Raw genomic sequence first — 19,287 nt, forward strand, 5'->3', positions numbered from 1 at the left:
GTACCAAACCAAGGTCAACTGTCTAGAAGACAGGCCACCTCTACAGTAATAAATGAAACAATGCTGTGAAATGGCCCGTCAGCTGTGCGGATTGCTAAACTGGTAACACGATCCACAACACAGTTTTGGCTTGTGCCCAAGAAATATCCCCATGCACAGCTCAGAAATGTGAACATTTGAGTGGCCATGCCCAACAGGTAGCCTTCCTACCCCAACAGGTCTTTGGATCCTAAAAAGATTTACTGGCTTCAGATGAGCCATAGGCTACTCTGTGTGGATTTGAGAGTGTCTGGAAATGTTCCTGAGCATATTTAATTCCCTAGCCTAAAGCAAAACATATTTTCTAGCTCCATGCTAGATCTTACCATGAGGTGCATCAGGAGCCTCTCAGAGCCATTAAGTCTGCTGTTGCCCTAGGGATGCACAGCTGTAGGCTGCTGGGGAGCAACATGTCATAAGGTTGTGCTTATGGTGCACTGGCATCTCCACAGTTAACAGCTGAATAGGAATCTTCAGTGCAGTGATTTTTGATTGAGCAGCCTAGGGTTAATTTATCACAGAATCACAGAAACATCTAGGTTGGAAGAGACCTCCAAGATCACCTAGTCCAACCTCTGACCTAACACTAACAAGTCCTCCACTAAACCATATCCCTAAGCTCTACACCTAAACGTCTTTTAAAGACCTCCAGGGATGGTGACTCCACCACTTCCCTGGGCAGCCCATTCCAATGCCTAACAACCCTTTCAGTAAAGAAGTTCTTCCTGATATCCAACCTAAACCTCACCTGGTGCAACTTCAGCCCATTCCCCCTCATTCTGTCACTAGGCATGTGGGAGAATAGACCAACCCCCACCTCGCTCCAGCCTCCTTTAAGGTACCTGTAGAGTGCGATAAGGTCGCCCCTGAGCTTCCTCTTCTTCAGGCTGAACAAGCCCAGCTCCCTCAGCTGCTCCTCATAAGACTTGTTCTCCAGAACCCTCACCAGCTTTGTTGCCCTTCTCTGGACTCTCTCGAGCACCTCCATGTCCTTCTTGCAGCGAGGGGCCCAAAACTGAACACAGTACTCGAGGTGCGGCCTCACCAGAGCCGAGTACAGGGGGACAATCACTTCCCTAGACCTGCTGGCCACACTGTTTCTTATGCAAGCCAGGATGCTGTTGGCCTTCTTGGCCACCTGAGCACACTGCTGGCTCATATTCAGCCGACTATCCACCAATACTCCCAGGTCCTTCTCTTCCAGGCAGCTTTCCAACCACTCATCTCCCAGCCTGTAGCACTGCTTGGGGTTGTTGCACCCCAGGTGCAGGACCCGGCACTTGGCCTTGTTGAACTGCATACAGTTGACCTCAGCCCATCGGTCCAGCCTATCCAGATCCTCCTGCACAGCCTTCCTACTCTCGAGCAGATCGACACACGCACCTAACTTGGTGTCGCCTGCAAACTTACTGAGGGTGCACTCGATCCCCTCATCCAGATCATCGATAAAGATATTAAAGAGAACTGGCCCCAGTACTGAGCCCTGGGGAACTCCACTAGTGACCGGCCTCCAACTGGATTTGACTCCATTCACCACAACTCTTTGGGCCTGGCTATCCAGCCAGTTTCTAACCCAACAAAGTGTACACCAGTCCAAGCCACAAGCAGCCATTTTCTCGAGGAGAACGCTGTGGGAAATGGTGTCAAAAGCCTTACTGAAGTCAAGGTAGACCACATCCACAACCTTTCCCTCATCCACCAAGCACATCACTTTGTCAAAGAAGGAGATCAGGTTCGTCAAGCAGGACCTGCCCTTCATAAATCCATGTTGATCTGGGCCTGATCGCCTGGTTACCCTGCAAGTGCCGCGTGATGACACTCAAGATAATCTGCTCCATGAGCTTCCCTGGCACTGAGGTCAAACTAAGAGGCCTATAGTTTACCAGGTCTACCTTCCGGCCCTTAAGCCCTTTACTGGGCCTAGCACCCGGAGTTTAGAGTCCTGTTTGGGAGTGAGACTTAGGCAACAGCTGCAACACACAGCAAAACTCAGCCCTGGTTTTCCCTCAGAAAGTCTCCAGCCTTCCTTATCCTTCTGTTTTCCTTAGCAGAGAAGAGAAAGAAAAAACAGGCACTCAGAGTGCAGCTACACATCCATGGGGGGTAAAGCTCTGAAGCCCTTGATTTCCCTGGAGGAAACTTCTTTCATTGTCAGCAGATGGGAAGAGGAAGCTGGGGGTGGGGGCAGACCACTGAGGTCTGCTTTGATGTTGGCCTGCTTGTTTGCTTTCTGCTTCCTGGACCCCCACCCGAGAGGCTGGGCCCATCAACTGTGGAAGAAACACATCAGGATGGCCATCAGCAGCCTGCAGACAAGAAGGCAGCAGATGTTGACAAGACAATAGGAGTGGGTGGCACCAGCATAAGGCAAACCAGGGAAAACCTGAAAGGATGAAACTGGGGAGTGAAGGAAGAGATAAAGAACTGTGGTAGGGTGGCAGATGCTTGTGGTGAGGCTGTGATGGCCATTTGAAGGAGGAAGGCATAGGACAGAGACTAACAGGGGCTAGTCTAGCAGGGCCATGGAGTTGTCTGAAAGCTACTCATTTTTAGTCCTGGCAAAGGCCAGGTTCACCTGCTCATAAGTGAGGATATTACATGCCAACAGGATATGGCCTTGCAAGCTTTCAGTCAGCACAAGGCTGGTGGGTGCTTAATAGCATGAATTCAAGATCATGCATGTCAATGTGGTGGGTACCATGTGGGCACCAGCCCACTTTGGCCATGTTTCAGGCAAACCAGAAAACATAACAATATGTTAGGATCTTTGAAAAGTGGCAGAGGGCAGACCAGTAGTCCCTGAAGTATTTTTCAGACCTTTGTATTTTTTTATTCCTTAACGGATTACATTTTATTGTATCTCATAACTGAGAAAAGAGATTTTAACAGCATAACAAAGATAATCACTCATTAACAGGTAAGAAAACAGCTCCCAAATATGGATGTAATCAGGTTATTTACAGATCCACTGGGGTCCTAAACATATGTTCTAACAAAAGAGAATGAAGGTTCCAGAGCTGGAGTTAATCAGTCAGTATGAACTGCTATCAAGTACTTCTTAAAAATGGATATTCAGGTTCATCGAGATGGCACGAAGGATGGAAAACCACAAAAAGTCAGTCTATTTCATAGTAGCAAGAAGACACCCTGGTCTTAATCACTAATTTATGACTTTCCAATAAACACCTGAATGCAATACTTATGTCCTGGCAGACACTTACTGAAAATACTAGACCCACATTTTGAACCAATTTCAGAGCAAGCTATAAATTAAGACAACTTTAACCGTTGCTTTCTGTTTACAGTTAGAGATATTTTCCTCCACAAATGATATATCTGGTCACTCCAGTCATTTGTACCTTTGTTACTCAGCTGGCATAGCCAGTAGTATAAGATAAAGGTAGGCACTAGTATAATAAAGTGTAAGATGAAGTGTAAGGTCATCGAAAAAAAAATATACCCAAATGTTTCCTGCCAGCACTAGTTTCCTAATCACAGTAATGTGCCCTTATTGAGCACCCTTGGAATGACAGCACAGGTTACACCACGCTGAGAGTACAGATGCTATAAGACACTTTGGAACATACCACCTATTTAAGTTGTAGAATCTTGCACATGTATAGCTATAGACAGTAAAACTGGTCTCCTTGGCAAAAAAACAAACAAACAAACAAAAAAAAACATTCAATACATGCAGTTTGACAGGCAACATATAGAGTGGTCCTTTTTAGTATATGTTCTGGTAGATTGATGACATTCTGAGATGGTGTGTGTCTTTAGACTGCGTACTTTACAGATGAAGGGAGAAAACATTCCTTTTTGATGTGGATGCTGGAATAAGCCCTGATGACAATATTACTTGTAGTCAGAGTTACACTGTCACCAGCCCATGATCTCTTATTCAGGGAAGTGAAACAGCTGTTTGTTCTCGCAAGGCAGTTATTCCAGGCAGCAGGGCTGAAAGCTTTAAGCAAGAGCACAGTCATGGTCAGGGAGGCTTAAATGCCATCAAGGATGTCTAGGTGGCCATTTGATCTCATCCCTCATATTTACACAGAAGAGAGGCCAATAAGTTAGGCTTCCAAACCGGTTATTCAAAATATACTCTGGACAACAGACAAAGCCATACACAAAGGTTCCTGCCAAACACCTTTCATGCTACGTACATTAGCATACATGTGCTAGGGTTGTCTGTACGCTTCCAAAGCAGCTCCAATATTATGTGCACAGAAGGTGAGGGAATAAATGGCTGTACATCCCACCACTGTTAGCACAGCTTGGGCGGGTCTAGCTACACCTACCATAGCAACTCTCAGTGAGAATGTGGCTAAATTAATCTGCCAAGGACATCTTCTGTAGTGTCTAGTCTCTGGGAACTCTCAGGCTTATGCTTGTAGATGGGGTTTAATAGCATACAGATGTTTCTGCTATGCAATTTATGCAGTACCTTGCCATTTGTATCAAATTTTCTTCAGCTGCTTCAAGAGAACTTTTTTCTTACCCGTCTTTAAAACACCCTTCTCACTATTGCTCTCTCAGGGATATGCACATGCAGACAAACAACACTTGTCAAGCCTCTGTGTACCTGCCCTGTCTGCTATCAGAGATCCTGTCTTGACTGCAGGCAAAAGATATGATGAACAGTGTGTCTTTGGAAAGGCTTCCTGTCTTTAGAGTAGAAAAAGCTCAGTTTTGACTCCATCAGAAAGAGGGAATCTTTATGCATCTTATGTCAGAAATTCACCAGAAGGTGTATTGCATGTCTGGTACCTGAAATACAGAAATTAAGTGGCTGCATTACTCAAAACATTGCAAGAAGACTTAACTATAGTCATGAAATCATAGCTACTTCTGCAACATGAAAATCACTTTTCTCAAAAGGTAAATGAGACAGAGAACACCAGAGGGCACTGTCTAATTTTGTTATAATATCTGGTTGCAAAGTCATGTCAAAACAGGGAGTTATCTGTGGTATTCATTCTGTTTCCTTTTTTGGTGTCTCCAAGCTTCTTAGAGTGAGCTTGTCTACTTTTACAGAGAAATAACATTAAATGGCTATTTTGCCCTGCATACAATTTAACATTGTAATAATTAATGACGTGTAGTATTAGGCATTAGGACAAGTCAGATCAAAACTGAAGGTCCAGGCTATTCATCACACTGCAGGCATCTGAAAAATGAATGTTCCTGTTTACAATTCACTGTGAAATGATAAGATATAAACCTATTAGTAGGATAGTGGGGTTCGCAATGAGATTGGGAACATGATAAAAACACATTCTGGAGCTTTGTGTTTATGACAATGTTTTTAGTAATGCCTTTTTGGCATGTTGATCAGGAATACAGGACTTAAAATTAATAAGAATTCTGGACACCACATGTAGATGCCTGATGGGGAACACTCACTGTGACTTCTATTGTTTAGATTAATTCATAGGGTAAAGTGATAGTCTGTAGGATGGGATGGCTGAAGAGAGATTAACCCATTAGGAAATCCACTTCCCTTTTGCAATTGGTCATAAGGCATTTTAGCACAATAACAAGAACAAAATGCACGTATCAGTCATATCTGTTGTCAGCAGTTTGTTTGGTTCATTATACAGCGATTGTAAGATTAGACTCTTAGACTCGTTGAACAGAGAAAAAAAAGATATTGACAAAGTTTTAACAGCTATGTCTTAGATGCATGTGACAGGCAAATTAGATGCAACATAACCCCTCAGAGCTACTTGAAGTGCATTAAGATTAATTTATTAACCTCTAATCATGACCTTCTAAATCATATAATCATTTTTAAATACTTAAAAAAATTAAATTTCTACTATAGGGTCTTGAGGTGAACCAGACAATATTTGCATTTACAAAATGAATAATTGTATACGCAGACAAGGTTTCTGGATTACAATTACTCAGTTTGTGTGGTTAGCTAGCATGAATGCATAGATCCAACTTGAGGCCAGCAAACTGACGCCTCTAAATTCTGATGGAAAATTAGAGATGTGAAGAAGTTTAAATAAGGACCAATGGAGATCACTCTATAAAATTCAAACCAATCCAAACTGGAAAACAGACGGTGGGAAAAGATAAAACTTCTTATATTTCTTTTAAATAAGCATTTCACAACAAAACAAAGCACAAGCCCCAAAACTCTTTTACTTTTTGGGGTTGGCCAAAGCCGAAATAGCTGAAATAGAAGCAACAGAACAGCAGTGAGAAAAGAAGTCTCTCTTTTTTTTTTTTTTTTTTCCAGAATAACTGAATTGAACAGACTGTTTCCAGGCTCACACTGTTAAAAAAATTCACACTGAGCTTCTTCAGTTGCATTTTACCGGAGAAGACCATTGCGTTTGTTGCTTTTCTGACTTCAGCTTCAGAAATTTTAGTGTGCCTCCTGTCAACACACGGCACTGAGTTTTACCTGTTACCAAGTATCCTGGTTGTGTGAATGCTATATTCCAACTGTGTCATTAAAATGGCACATATGCCCTAATTAACCATCTGGACTCTAGTCGTGTTTAAAATCTGTCCACACAAGTCTGTCTGTCTACATATATTATTAACCTCTAAACATTAATACTGTGGGCACCTTCAATAGCTTCCCTTAGCCTGTATAGTGAATTGTTTGAAAAGGTGTTATATTTTCTGTCCACAGAAACGTTAAGGAGGCCTTGCAGTTATATTATCTCATCTGTGGTTATTCAGCTGCAGAAAATCCCCTTTTCCATGATACGGTTGGAACCGAATTTACCACATTCCAATTAACTACCTCTGTTAGTTTTCATGTGGTCTGTTGCTTTTACCTGTGATGTTTTTTGTTGTTTTTTGATTGGTTGGTTGGTTTGTGTGTTTTTTTTTGTTTTGTTTTGTTTTGTTCTGTTTTTTTTTTCATATAGAGCCAAATGGTTAACCAAAGCTCAGGATTTTACAGGTATAGAAAAAAAAATATAATCATGTTTATGTACAAACAAGTTATACATAACCGTATTTCCCTAAACACAGTAAAAATGAAAATCAGGTAGCTCATTTTCTCAAAGTAAGTAAGAAGTTGCATAATATCAAAAGTTCTAACAGAACCCCTACGCTGAAAATAGTCTTCCTCTCTGCTTTCTCGGCAGTGATATTCATTTCACTTCATAGAAAAAACATGACACAACAGGTTTCCTGCACAGCAGGTTAGGCTCATATTCTAGAAATAAGAGCCTGAAAACAAATCCCCACCTCTTAAACAGTTTGTTGCCCTCCACAATACTATTAAAGACAGGTCGTTCCATGTTGGATAAAATTCACCCATGTTCTGAAAGACTATCCTTAATAAAAATTCATGCCTTGCATTAGAGATTTAAAAATGTAAGGGATGCCTAGGCCTCATATTGGCTCTTTTAACAGGAGGCAAATTTCATCCAATATGGGATTTTTTACAGTAAAGTCTAGTTTCAATAATTGATCTTTCAGATTGATTGAAAGCTCCTGCTCCACTTCAGTTATTAATCACTCTCAGATTTATATTATTGTTTCAGACACTAGAAAGCAGGTGAAATAATTCCTTAGGCAACCACAATATTGTATATCTGTTAAAACTTTGGGGAACACTGTACCATCACCGTCAGTGGTGTCCTTTTTCCATTTCCAATCTGGAATCAAGTACCTGCTTGAGATATGGGATTGCAAAGTAGGTCAGGAGCTCAATTCTGCCTTGAGAGATGTTTATTATTATTATTATTATTATTATTAATAGCAATAATAATAATAATAATAATTTTGTGAAAGAGTAGTTTCTATGGCCACATCTGGATTTTCATTTGTTTTGAAGCTGAGTTTCAGTAGGTAGAGTAATATGCAATATGCTTATTCCAGCTCAGCCAAGTCAAGAACTTTAAAAAACAAAAGAACACACCTTCTTCCTATGCTGCTAATTACATATTTTTCTGTTTTCACAACTGCAATAAATCTTAAAAAAAAAAAATCTTCTCTTTGCTATATATAATAACCAACATATGGCTGTACTGATATTGATGGTGATACCCAGTATATTAGAGATAAGAATTGCTTCCAGATATGATAACAAAAATCTTCTCCGAAGGTAAGGTAATGAATTCATATTTACATAGGGAAAGTCAGAGACTGAAATAGAATACTGAATGAAATCTAATTTCCATGCAAGAATCTTACTCTCATAATTGCTTTTTTGTATTGGTCCCATATCTTAATATAAGTAAAGATTTTTTAAAAGCTTTTTTTTTTTTTTTCAATGTGACAACATTATTATGATTGTTATTTCAATCATCAGTCATTTCCTGTTTATTGTATGGACATAAGGAATCATAAAAGATTAAGAATCTGAGAAAAATATTTTCAAAATACTTAGGAGCTGTGCAAGCTTTTTGAAGTACTGGGAGGGTCAGATAAGATGTTGTTCTATCCAGTTCCACTTCAGTGCCAACAACTGAAAAAGACCAGACTCTGTTGTTCTTCCTGCTTCTTCCATTTATGTTTCATGTATCATGTAAAACTTTTTTTTTTTTCTTTCCATAGGAAATAGTCTCCAATCATTCTTGCAGTTATTAAACTGCAGCCAAATTTTGGCCTGAACTTCTCTGTGTCTGTATTATACCCATTTATCAAGTTATGACCTCTTCTCATTGCTCAGATGAAGTTATCAAAAGCTTAATTAAATATGTTTTTATGAAACATAAAATTGATCTGAAGATCTTATAAGTTCCTTTCAAGACCTGAGTTCAGACTTCTGCTATTTTTATCTTGTATTGACTGAAACCTTATCTATTCCTATGTGTTTTATATTAGCACACCATGTAGAATCCCAGCATCCCTCACTTCAGACACTATGTTATTTGTGCCCTAGGAAACAAGTTCTGGAAGCAAAATAAAGGAGGAAATTGACTTATTTTGTCTGAAAATGTATGCTAAATCCAGTCACATCTCCCACTGAAATCAAAAGATAGCTTTTGGTACATCTCTACATGATAAAAATATTTATTATCATATTTTATTTTATTGTTATCCATGTAACATGATTATCACAACCATTAAAATCATGTGAACATAAGTCTGGAACATGGAGAAGTGGCATGTTCCAAAGCCATGCCTGTCTTATGTGACCTGTATGGCTGTGGTCTCATCATAATACTTTCTAATCTTTAAAACATTAATCCTCAAATGTATCCATACAGGTGAGGGGAATATAGCAAGTTCTGTTCGTGGCCAGGAGGTAAAGGCAGTGCCACGGAATGACTTTCCTGCAGCCACAGCAGATGTTTGGGACAAAAGAGGGAGCAAAAGACAGATTTCTCTATTTTCTGGCTAATATGCCTACCTGCAAATCACTCTTCTTCTTTGTGAAAATGTGACAGAAAATTTGAGATACAGCCTCTCAAGACCCTGTGAGTATGCCACATGGCATCAGATACGTGTTTATATACGATAAAGAAATAGGAGGAGAGATTATAATTCCCTAGTTTTGGCTGTCCTTACTACCCTTGTACACTAATGTTGTTCCAAGTCTTTCAGTTCAGGCGTTACAAAGAGAGAGAAGGAATATTTCCTAAGATTTTCTAATTACTGCAAACAAATATACAATGTTGTAACCAGTACTTACAGGTGCTGTGGGACACAGTGACCTCCAGGAAACCGTATTATAGCTGGGGAATATCATAGTCATATGCATCAGAGATCATAGGATGTCATATGCATTAGACAAATTAAAGTTTTCTCATTTGAAGATGGAGGGAAGGAAGGGTGCATCATACAGACAAAGGTAGCTCGTAGAAAGAACTAAAGGTGTGAAAGAGACAGAACGGGAGGAAGGAGATGGGTCAAAATCTTGAACACCAGTGCACAACACTTTGTTTAGCAGATCATTTTCCCTCCTCAAGCCTCACTATTTCCTGACTGTCAAAATGCTCATGATATCCAGTGGCAAAGCACATGTTAATGCAGCTATCAGTTACTCTGTTAGCTTTTGTGTCGTTTGTTTATGCATCAAGAATATTCTGAAAATGATCTGAAGGTTTCTTCTGTTCAGAATCAATGTGGAAGTCAGTACAATGCTGAAAGTGACTTTTCAGTCTGATCATTTTTTAATATTTTTTCCTAAGCCTAAGAAAGAAATTGGTGCACAGGAAAGGCTTGCTCCAGGGATGCATCAGGCTTGTATTATGAAACAAAAGGATCTTGAAAGCTCTCTCTTCATTTGCTTGGAATCACAAGTTGGCTGTCACAAAGATGTACTCCATTAAGGCAGCTGATATTGTGGGGAACAGCTTTCACCCCTACCTCAGCCGTGACCATGCTATGTAGTTTCACAAAACAAAAAAATCAGTGGTGGTCATCAGTTAGGCACTATATATAAATACATATATTTAAGATGTACATATGAAGAAAAAAAATCTGAGCGTTCGTAACAACAGTGCATATCAGTTGAAGTTGTTGAAAGAAATGCTGCATAATACATTAAAAATTTAGTTTGTAGATACTTTGGACTTGGCATCTGAAATTAGTGACTTCTTCTGACCTTACCCTGTGCAGGTCTCATATCCTTGTTTGTAAAGCAGGGACAGTACATAAATATATACCATGCCTCACAGGGAAGATCTGAAGTTACCCTAAATAATGTTCACAGAGAATTTGCATGTTTTAGAGTTATGAGCACATAGAAAAGCCTAAGAGAACATACATAAAAGGCACAGTGGGAAATAATACCACCACTGAAATAGCTGCTAAGTAAATGAGAACTGCCTGTTCCTTGCACTGGATGGAAAAAATGCTGTAGAGTATGACATTAAAAATTATATTATAATCCTCATATGAAAAGACACAGAACTAAGGTGTTTTTTTCCCAACTTTAAAATTTTTGACTTTTCAACTTTACACTAATCTTTTAACATCATCTTGCTCTTTGTTCCATGACAAAATTACATTTAGTTTCATTTGTACTATGAGTTGCATAATCATGTCATATAACAAAAGAATTTTACAGTCATTCCTACTAAGTTATGGTCATTGATCACAGGAAGCAAATACCTAAGTGAATTATACAGATCGTATTCAATAAGTGGAAATAAAACCTTTCTACAGAACCACTGTGCACTCCCTGTACAGCTCACTGCACAGATCATTTTTAAAACACTTGAATGAATGTGGTAATTTCTAAGGAACCATTCTTCAATCCCCTTCTTGCAAAATCAGGATTAGTTTTTCCTGTTTTGTCTAGTAAGATATTACACCTTAGGTGCTGTGGTTTTAGCTGGAAGAATAATGTGTGTGACTGGCATATGGTCTAGTCTGTGGCCTGTATGAGAGCATCCAAAGCCTCACCTTAATTAACAAGGCAACCCTGGGATGAACACACCCAAATGCACTGCTAGGAATTCACTCAAAATGCCATGTGTTGTGTCCTGTAGTAAGTCAAAATTTCCAATGGCTGTTTCTCATACTGTACTACTTACTTACTACAGGTCATCACCTTATACAGGAACTTAGGAACTGGGCACAATAATTCAAAGATACCCACTTCCAGCAACCAGGCCTTCAAACAAAAACTTTTAGGAAAAGCTGTCATATTTCTCATAGAAGAAGAGGATGGGGAATATACACGCATGAAGATGCACATCTTTTATTTCTGGCCTGCTTAGGTCACAGACATCCGTGGTAACCCCAGTTACCAAAACAGACCAGGGTCTGCTCCTTCCTACCTACACTGCCCTCCCCAGATATCCAGCCCTTCCACCCCAGGTCTCAGATCTGCCAACCCACCACCCCAAGCCCCACCTAGCCCTCAGTGACCCACTGCTCCAAACCCCCACATCCCAGTGGTCATTGACATGGAGCTGCCCACTCCCATACCTGCCCTGTCATAGGTCCCTGCACCCCTCTTTTCCGACCAGCACTTCCTAGAGCACCCACCTGGCTGCAGGCTGTCTTCCACATCCAGCTGCAGAGGCACAGAGGAGGGGGCACAGCCTGCCCCAATTATTAATTCTGTCTCTCTGTTTTGTCAGCTCACTTGCATGATGTTTTTTTTTTTTGGCCTGTTTCATGCAAAAAGAAGCACAACTGATTCTGAGCAATGGTTTTGGCAGAAATCAGGTCAGGAGCATAGTCTTGTTGGCTCTGCCAGCAGATATGAAGGGGCAGTATGCCTTGGGAAAGCAAACACTGGGATGAAGGCATCATCCTGCTCTATTGTTATCTCTTCTTGCATAGCATACCCCTGGCCATACTAGCCATTCTGACCTCTTCAAAGAGTCAAGGTGGTTTTGTGCCCTGTCTGAAGCCCAGCAGCTGCCTTGGCCTCTCCAACCCCTGCAGCTGGTCAGTAAGTCTCCCAGTGCTCCACATGGTTTGTCCTACAGCACAATAGCCAAACACAACTAAATTTGTTTGAGTTAATGTATGCCCCCAAGTGCCCTAAGATTACTCAGATTCAAGCAAGTCGTTGATTCCTTTGAAAAGGGTACCCTTGAAAACACCAACAATAGGTGGTTAGGCTGTAAAGTTAAACAAGTCTGAAAACAGTTGATAGTACCTGAGATAGCTGAGGCAGAACTAAGCAAAGTTCAGCTTCATGAGCAAACAAGAGCCATTTTCATTTTATACCTGGTCAGAACGAGAGGTTAAAACAGTAGCTTGATACAACATGAGGAGATTGTCATTCTGCCACCTGCAAATCATGAGTGCTGCAAAGCTCAGATTGGTGTTGTGTTTTGCCCTTTCTCACTGCCTCTCCATAGTCTCAGGTTTAAAGTTATCATTGTCAGGGTATTAAAGCTCTGCAGGCATCTTCAACATCTGTCTGCACCTGGCAAATCCTGCATTCTCCCCCTCAAATAAATCCTTCTGCTGAAATGTTGGTTTATATATTCCATGCACTCAGACTTAACCTTACAGTCTTAAAAAACTCTTGGCTCATAAGCTATATAAAGGGGAAATTAAAAATGAGAGGGAGGGAAACAGACAACAATTAAACACACTAAAATTAATTAGTTTTTCTGAAATGTGCTAGTGACCTGAAGAGAAACATGCCTCTTTCTAAAACCTTAACTTCACATGAGATAGATTTTTCAATTTCTCTGTTTTTTATCTTCTGGTCATTTTGGTCATGAGTGATGCCCCAGAGATATATCTATCTATTCCAGATAAGCATCCATAACATCATTTGCTTATCTGAACCTTGTCCAGATCTCTTTTTTTGAGAAATCAAACCATAATTCAATTTCCTTGTGGTATTCCTAGGAATTATTTATTGTTGGCTAGCCGGGAGATATTGTAAAACAGTCTTTCTTGTGGTATTTGGGGATCTGAGATTATAGCAAGTTTACTGCAGGCTCGCAAAACAGATATGGACACACACACAGAGATGCGGGGCGGGGGGGGGGGGGGAAGAGGGGGAGAAGGACCCACCACAAAGTGATATAATTACCTGTGAATTGATCACCGTTTAAGACTGGGAGAGCCAAATTCAGTTCTCTGTACTGGTGTAAATCAGGAATGATACTCTTCACTGGAGCTATTCAGAATCAGCCATAGTTCAACTAACGTGATATTTTAGTTAAAAAATACAAACGAACAAAAAACCACTTCGACTGAAAACATAGGTTTTGTCATCTTCTATATTGGTGGTGTTGTCTGAAGGAAGCTTCATGACAGGCTTGTGTTTTTTACAGAAAAAATAAAAAGAATAAAAAGCTGGATTCAGAACTTTCCATTTCTTGTGTCTCAAAAGTCTCCTAATGGTCTACATAGACTTTGAGATCAACTGAAGTCAAAGATTATGCTAAAATGCAGTAAGTTTTTCCAAGGTAATTGCATGCTATCCTAGGTCGAAACATTACCATTCCAAACATCCCATGCATGAGAAGAACATTTCCCCCCAGAGCATTTGACTGGAAGAGTGTTTTCCTTTAGCAGTGGAAGTTGATTTGTAGTGGCTTGTACTGAGCATGTTTTCAGTGTCCACAAATTTCTCTAGCTGATTAGGATGCATTTATTTATGTAGGGTAATTTGAGATTATTTGCTTTGTGCTGGGGAAGGTGGTGAACCAGTGGCTGTGCAGAGTCTCCAAATTATACTTTTTGTTTCAAACTCTGTTTTTTCAGAAAACAGTGTGCTGTACTCTGGAAAAAAAAATGCTGGGAATGCAGTAGCAGGCATAAAGAATCAAGAGAGTCTTTCCTGTAGCTCATTCACTAGACTTCAAGCTTAAGAACATAAGATTACCTGCCTGGTACTGAGAGGATTGTTCACAAATGACCCAATACTTCTTGTAAAAAGCAAAAGCAACAGGGGAGTCAGCACAGATGGGAATAGTGGGACGCCAGTTACTGGAACAGAGCTTGATAGCCAGATACAGTTGGATCTGCTTCAGGGGAAGTGGGCTAAGATATGACCATGATCAAGAAGGGCTAGAGAAGGGTCATGGACCACGCTCTATAATTCAGTTAATCACTGTATTAATTACACAGTTCATGAGCTAGAGTAGTATTTTCAAATGAAAGCAGGAGAAAGGAAAGAAAGGAAAGAAAGAAACGAAAGAAAGAAAAGAAGAAAGAAAGAAAGAAAGAAAGAAAGAAAGAAAGAAAGAAAGAAAGAAAGAAAGAAAGAAAGAAAGAAAGAAAGAAAGAAAGAAAGAAAGAAAGAAAGAAAAAGAAAGAAAAAGAAAGAAAACGGAAGGAAGAAAGAGAAGGAAGGAAAGGAAGGAAAGGAAGGGAAGAAGGGAAGAAGAGAGGAAGGGAGGAAGGGAGAAAGGAAAGGAGGAAGGAAGAAGGAAGAGAAGAAGGAAGGGAGGAAGGAAGGGAGGGAGGAAGGGAGGGAGGAAGGGAGGGAGGAAGGGAGGAAGGGAGGAAGGGAGGAAGGGAGGAAGGGAGGAAGGGAGGAAGGGAGGAAGGGAGGAAGGAAGGGAGGGAGGAAGAGAAAGAAAAGAGGAAGGAAGGAAGGAAGGAAGGAAGGAAGGAAGGAAGGAAGGAAGGAAGGAAGGAAGGAAGGAAGGAAGGAAGGAAGGAAGGAAGGAAGGAAGGAAGAAAGAAAGAAAAAGAAAGAAAGAAAGAAAGAAAGAAAGAAAGAAAGAAAGAAAGAAAGAAAGAAAGAAAGAAAGAAAGAAAGAAAGGAAGGAAGGAAGGAAGGAAGGAAGGAAGGAAGGAAGGAAGGAAGGAAGGAAGGAAGGAAGGAAGGAAGGAAGGAAGGAAGGAAGGAAGGAAGGAAGGAAGGAAGGAAGGAAGGAAGGAAGGAAGGAAGGAAGGAAGGAAGGAAGGAAGGAAGAAATCTGAAATCCTTTGCTTTGACTTCACTTTGATTGCTCAACCACTCCTCAGGCAGGAGAAAATCTTGGTCAGATGCCAGTGAGGGTTTGTGGCAGGGAAGTGGGTTTGTGGCTTAAGGAGTCCCAAGCTGGTGATGTAAGACTGCTTGAGCAGTTTCCCTAATGGGTGAGGTCAGGAACAGCACAGGGTATGGGAATATTCTTCAGAGAAGGTAGAAGTTGGAGATGTGTGTAAGCTTCGTGGGCAGAGGAAGAGGTGAAGAAAGCAAAGAAAACCAGAGACACTGAAAAGTATACCTGCTGCACTCTGTATTTACGGGATTTGGATAACACATTCAGATTAAGCTCAGCTTTGAAAGCAAGAAAGTTAAACATTTGGCCCTCTCAGATGTCCCGAAAAGTGTCTGACTGCAAATTTCAGACAAACTCTTATAAAGTTCCTGAACTGACAGGCATCCTGAAGCACAGAAAACTCCCTAGAGTGCCACTGAAATAGCTCATTAATATCAGCATTAATTTTCCCTGTGAAGAAAAAGATGAAGAGTGAATTTCAGCAGGCTGAATGGTGATGCCTGCAATTTGGACATCTCCATCACAACTCGCCATTCTGTATTCCTGCTACAGTCAATAGAGTTTTGGTCAATTAAGTTCAGTCCTGATTCATCTAAACCTCAGTCAGACATCTGAAATGGCCCTGATGAATCATATCCTTGAAAAACATATTTATTTCCATTAGGTGTGAAAGGAATTGAGGGTGACTAACTCAGAGAAGAGCTACGCCCAAAAAGTCAAGTAAAAAGGAAAGAAACAAAAAGAAAAGGTTAAGGAAAATGAAAGCTGGAAACGTAAGGATCCTCAATGTGGCAATGATGTACCTAATGAAGACCAGAACCCTGAATTTTATTGCCATAAGAAGGCCAATTCTGCTGTGGATGGAGAGGAGAAGGGAGTTCCCACATTAGTTCAGTTCCCACAACTAAAAGTGGGATTTGGCCTGTTGCATCGAAGTTTGTCAGCATGAGACTTCAAAATCCTTTTGAGTTTTAAGGTTTAACACTCTATTCAGTTCTGATTTTGCCAATTGCTGAGATGTTTTATCTTCACAAATCCATATGCTCTTCTGTTTCACAAAGGATACACTTTTCCAAGCATAAATATCTTCAGCTGTTAAATCACAATGAATCTAAGTTCTACTAAAAGATAGACAAGCTACAAAACAAAACAACAAAAAAATTTTTTTCACAAATTTCTTACCTTCAAAAATATCTAAACCTTTCCAGAAGTCATAAACAGGGAAGTTAATAGAATAGAAGAGTATTTCCTGTGATGCTATAACACCCTGGGAAAATATTTACAAGGATATGGATTTGAAACCAAGTGGGGTTCTGTGATTTGTATGGTAATATCCAGAATACCTCACTGCCTCCCAGTGTGTTACTATTACTTTAAACATACTCTTTTTTAAAATGGAAATGCATAATTATGATGTTTCACAGAGCATATGTATTAAGAAGAAAATGAAAAGGTTTTGTGTTAATTGTAAAAAATTTGAAAGTAATTTTCCTCAAATGGAGAGGCTAGGCTCAGCCTCTGAGGGCCCCTTAGAGAAGGTCCTTCCTTAACCTTTAGAAAAGAGGGTTAGCAGTGCCTCACATAAAAGATCCCTGAGTACCAACCAGGAGGTTGAAGTTAGCCTTATAGTGGAAAAAGATGCATTCAGAGGATCAAAAAATTCCTCCTTCTGTTAGTAATACAAAGATTATCTGAAGAATGCAATGCAGAGTTGCACCTCTCCCATCATGCATCTGAATGGTGAATGCACTTTCCTTTAAATTAAGGCTGTTAGGATAAGGAAATGAAGTACCCAGTCTCCTACAACATGGAGGCCGCTAAAGAAGTTTGTCACATGGCAATGTGACAAGATTAGCTTTTGGGACGTCTCTTCTGGATAATTGTCTATTTTTAGTTTTAATGTGGCTTTCAGTCCTAACTCAGACACACCACTTAACGAAAGCAATGCAACTTTTGTTGGACTGTGGCCTCTGAGAAATGAAATAAGACTCACAAAGTCATGAATATCAACTGATAACTCCCAAAAGAGTTTAACAACCAAACAAAATGAAACGAAACGAAACGAAACCAAACCAAACCAAACCAAAACAAAACAAACAACACTCCCCTCTTCTCTGGCACAAAATTTCACTAACTTGAATGCCTCTGTTTATTTTCATGGTATATATAAGATATGGAAGAGAAGCTAAAACATGGCCAGGAGTGGTGACCAGAAAAAGAAAGTCTAATTTAAAGAAAAGTGCTATCCCTGAAGAATCCGTGTAGTCTTTTGGGTTTCCCTTCCTCATGCAGGTAAAAGTCCTATGTCAGTTCCCATTTTTTGTTACTGGTTTTGTTGTATCCACCACGCAACCCCTTGAAACATTACATAAAATTGAGCAACAGGTTTCCTATGAATCTGAATAAATCTGAAAGAGAATGTGGCAATATACAGTTCCTGTTCCCTTCCCTTAGTTGGCAGACACTGAATTTATTCAGATATACTCTGTGTACACACCAATACTCTTTTGCCTTATGAATTCTGTTTCCTGCAAACTAAGATTTAGCATAATTACCAATTCTATATGATGAGATTGTTTCAATTTTTTAACCATCTTTATGTTTTAGAATGTGTCGCTCTTGTACCAGAACACAAATATAATGGGGGGGGGGGGGGGGGGGGGGAAGCACTGTAGTTAATGTTGCTAAAATGAGTTTTTCATATATTATTTTAATGGATTTTCTAGGATTTTATTTTTATATTAAAAATTTTTCTTCAATTTTCCAGTTGAGTTTTTAATGTTGTTTAATGTTGTGATTGGTCTTTTCACCCTAAAATCTGCAAGGTTTTACCCATTGCTACCTTTTAAACGAGAAAACACGAAGAAATCCATGAAGAGAAATTTTGCAAAACCCTGCAGCATGTCCATCTTGTAGATGAGGCAGATGTCTTTAAAGTATTGAGTATTTTGAAAGAACTGAGAAGTCCTGCACTTAAACTAAAATAGAACGTACTACAGAGCACAAAAAACTGTCATATCTATGCATAAGTGCAGTAAGGATCATCAATAATTTTATTTGAAATGTACAGGACCCAAAGGAATGACATGAAGCTGCATCAGGGGAGGCTCAGATTGGATACTAGGAAAAGTTTCTTCTCTGAGAGGGTCATCAGGCTCCCCAGGAGCATGGTCATGGCACCAGGCCTGCTGGAGCTCAAGAAGTGTTTGGACAATGTTTTCAGACTTATGGTTTTATTTTTAGGTAGTCCTGTGTGGAGCCATGAGTTGGACTTAAAAGATCCTGTGGGTCCCTTCCAATTCATAATATTCTGTGATTCTGTTTGAAAGTTCTGGAAGCTATTTGATATCAGCGAAGTGCTTGTTCAGTCATTAGTGGAGGGCTTTCTTGGTCACCAACTATGTCCATGTCGGACTTTGTTAAAAACCTTCATGGAAAGGCTGAAGTGGCTTGGGTATAAACGGTACTCTCCCTTTAACAGCAGATGTTTTGCTTCTGCTTCCAACACTGATCATACACTTCCATAACCTTTTTTTCCCTAATCCCTCAACATCACAGACCCACAATGGGCAATTAAAGAAATCTTGTAGATGTTGGTGGCCAAACAGTCTGTATGTGTACTCAGAGAAGGAATTTAGTTTTAGTCAGGGCCATCAGCACCGAACCTTTCATTAACACCAGTTTAAAAAGGACCTCCTTTTTTGGGGACTATCATATTTGTGTACATGAGTTCATGAGTGTGTTCCCTTGTTGTTTATGTAGGAGAGTCATGGGGAAAGGTGTGCTTCCATGTCAGGTAAGAACTGCTTTGTACTTGAAGGATCACAGGATCACTTGGGTTGGAAAGGACCTCAGGAGGTCTCTAGTCCACCACCCACTCAAAGCATAATAATCTCCGAGGTCA

This window comes from Anser brachyrhynchus (genome assembly GCF_964034855.1).
Source record: "Anser brachyrhynchus genome assembly, chromosome: 3".
Taxonomy (NCBI): domain Eukaryota; kingdom Metazoa; phylum Chordata; class Aves; order Anseriformes; family Anatidae; genus Anser; species Anser brachyrhynchus.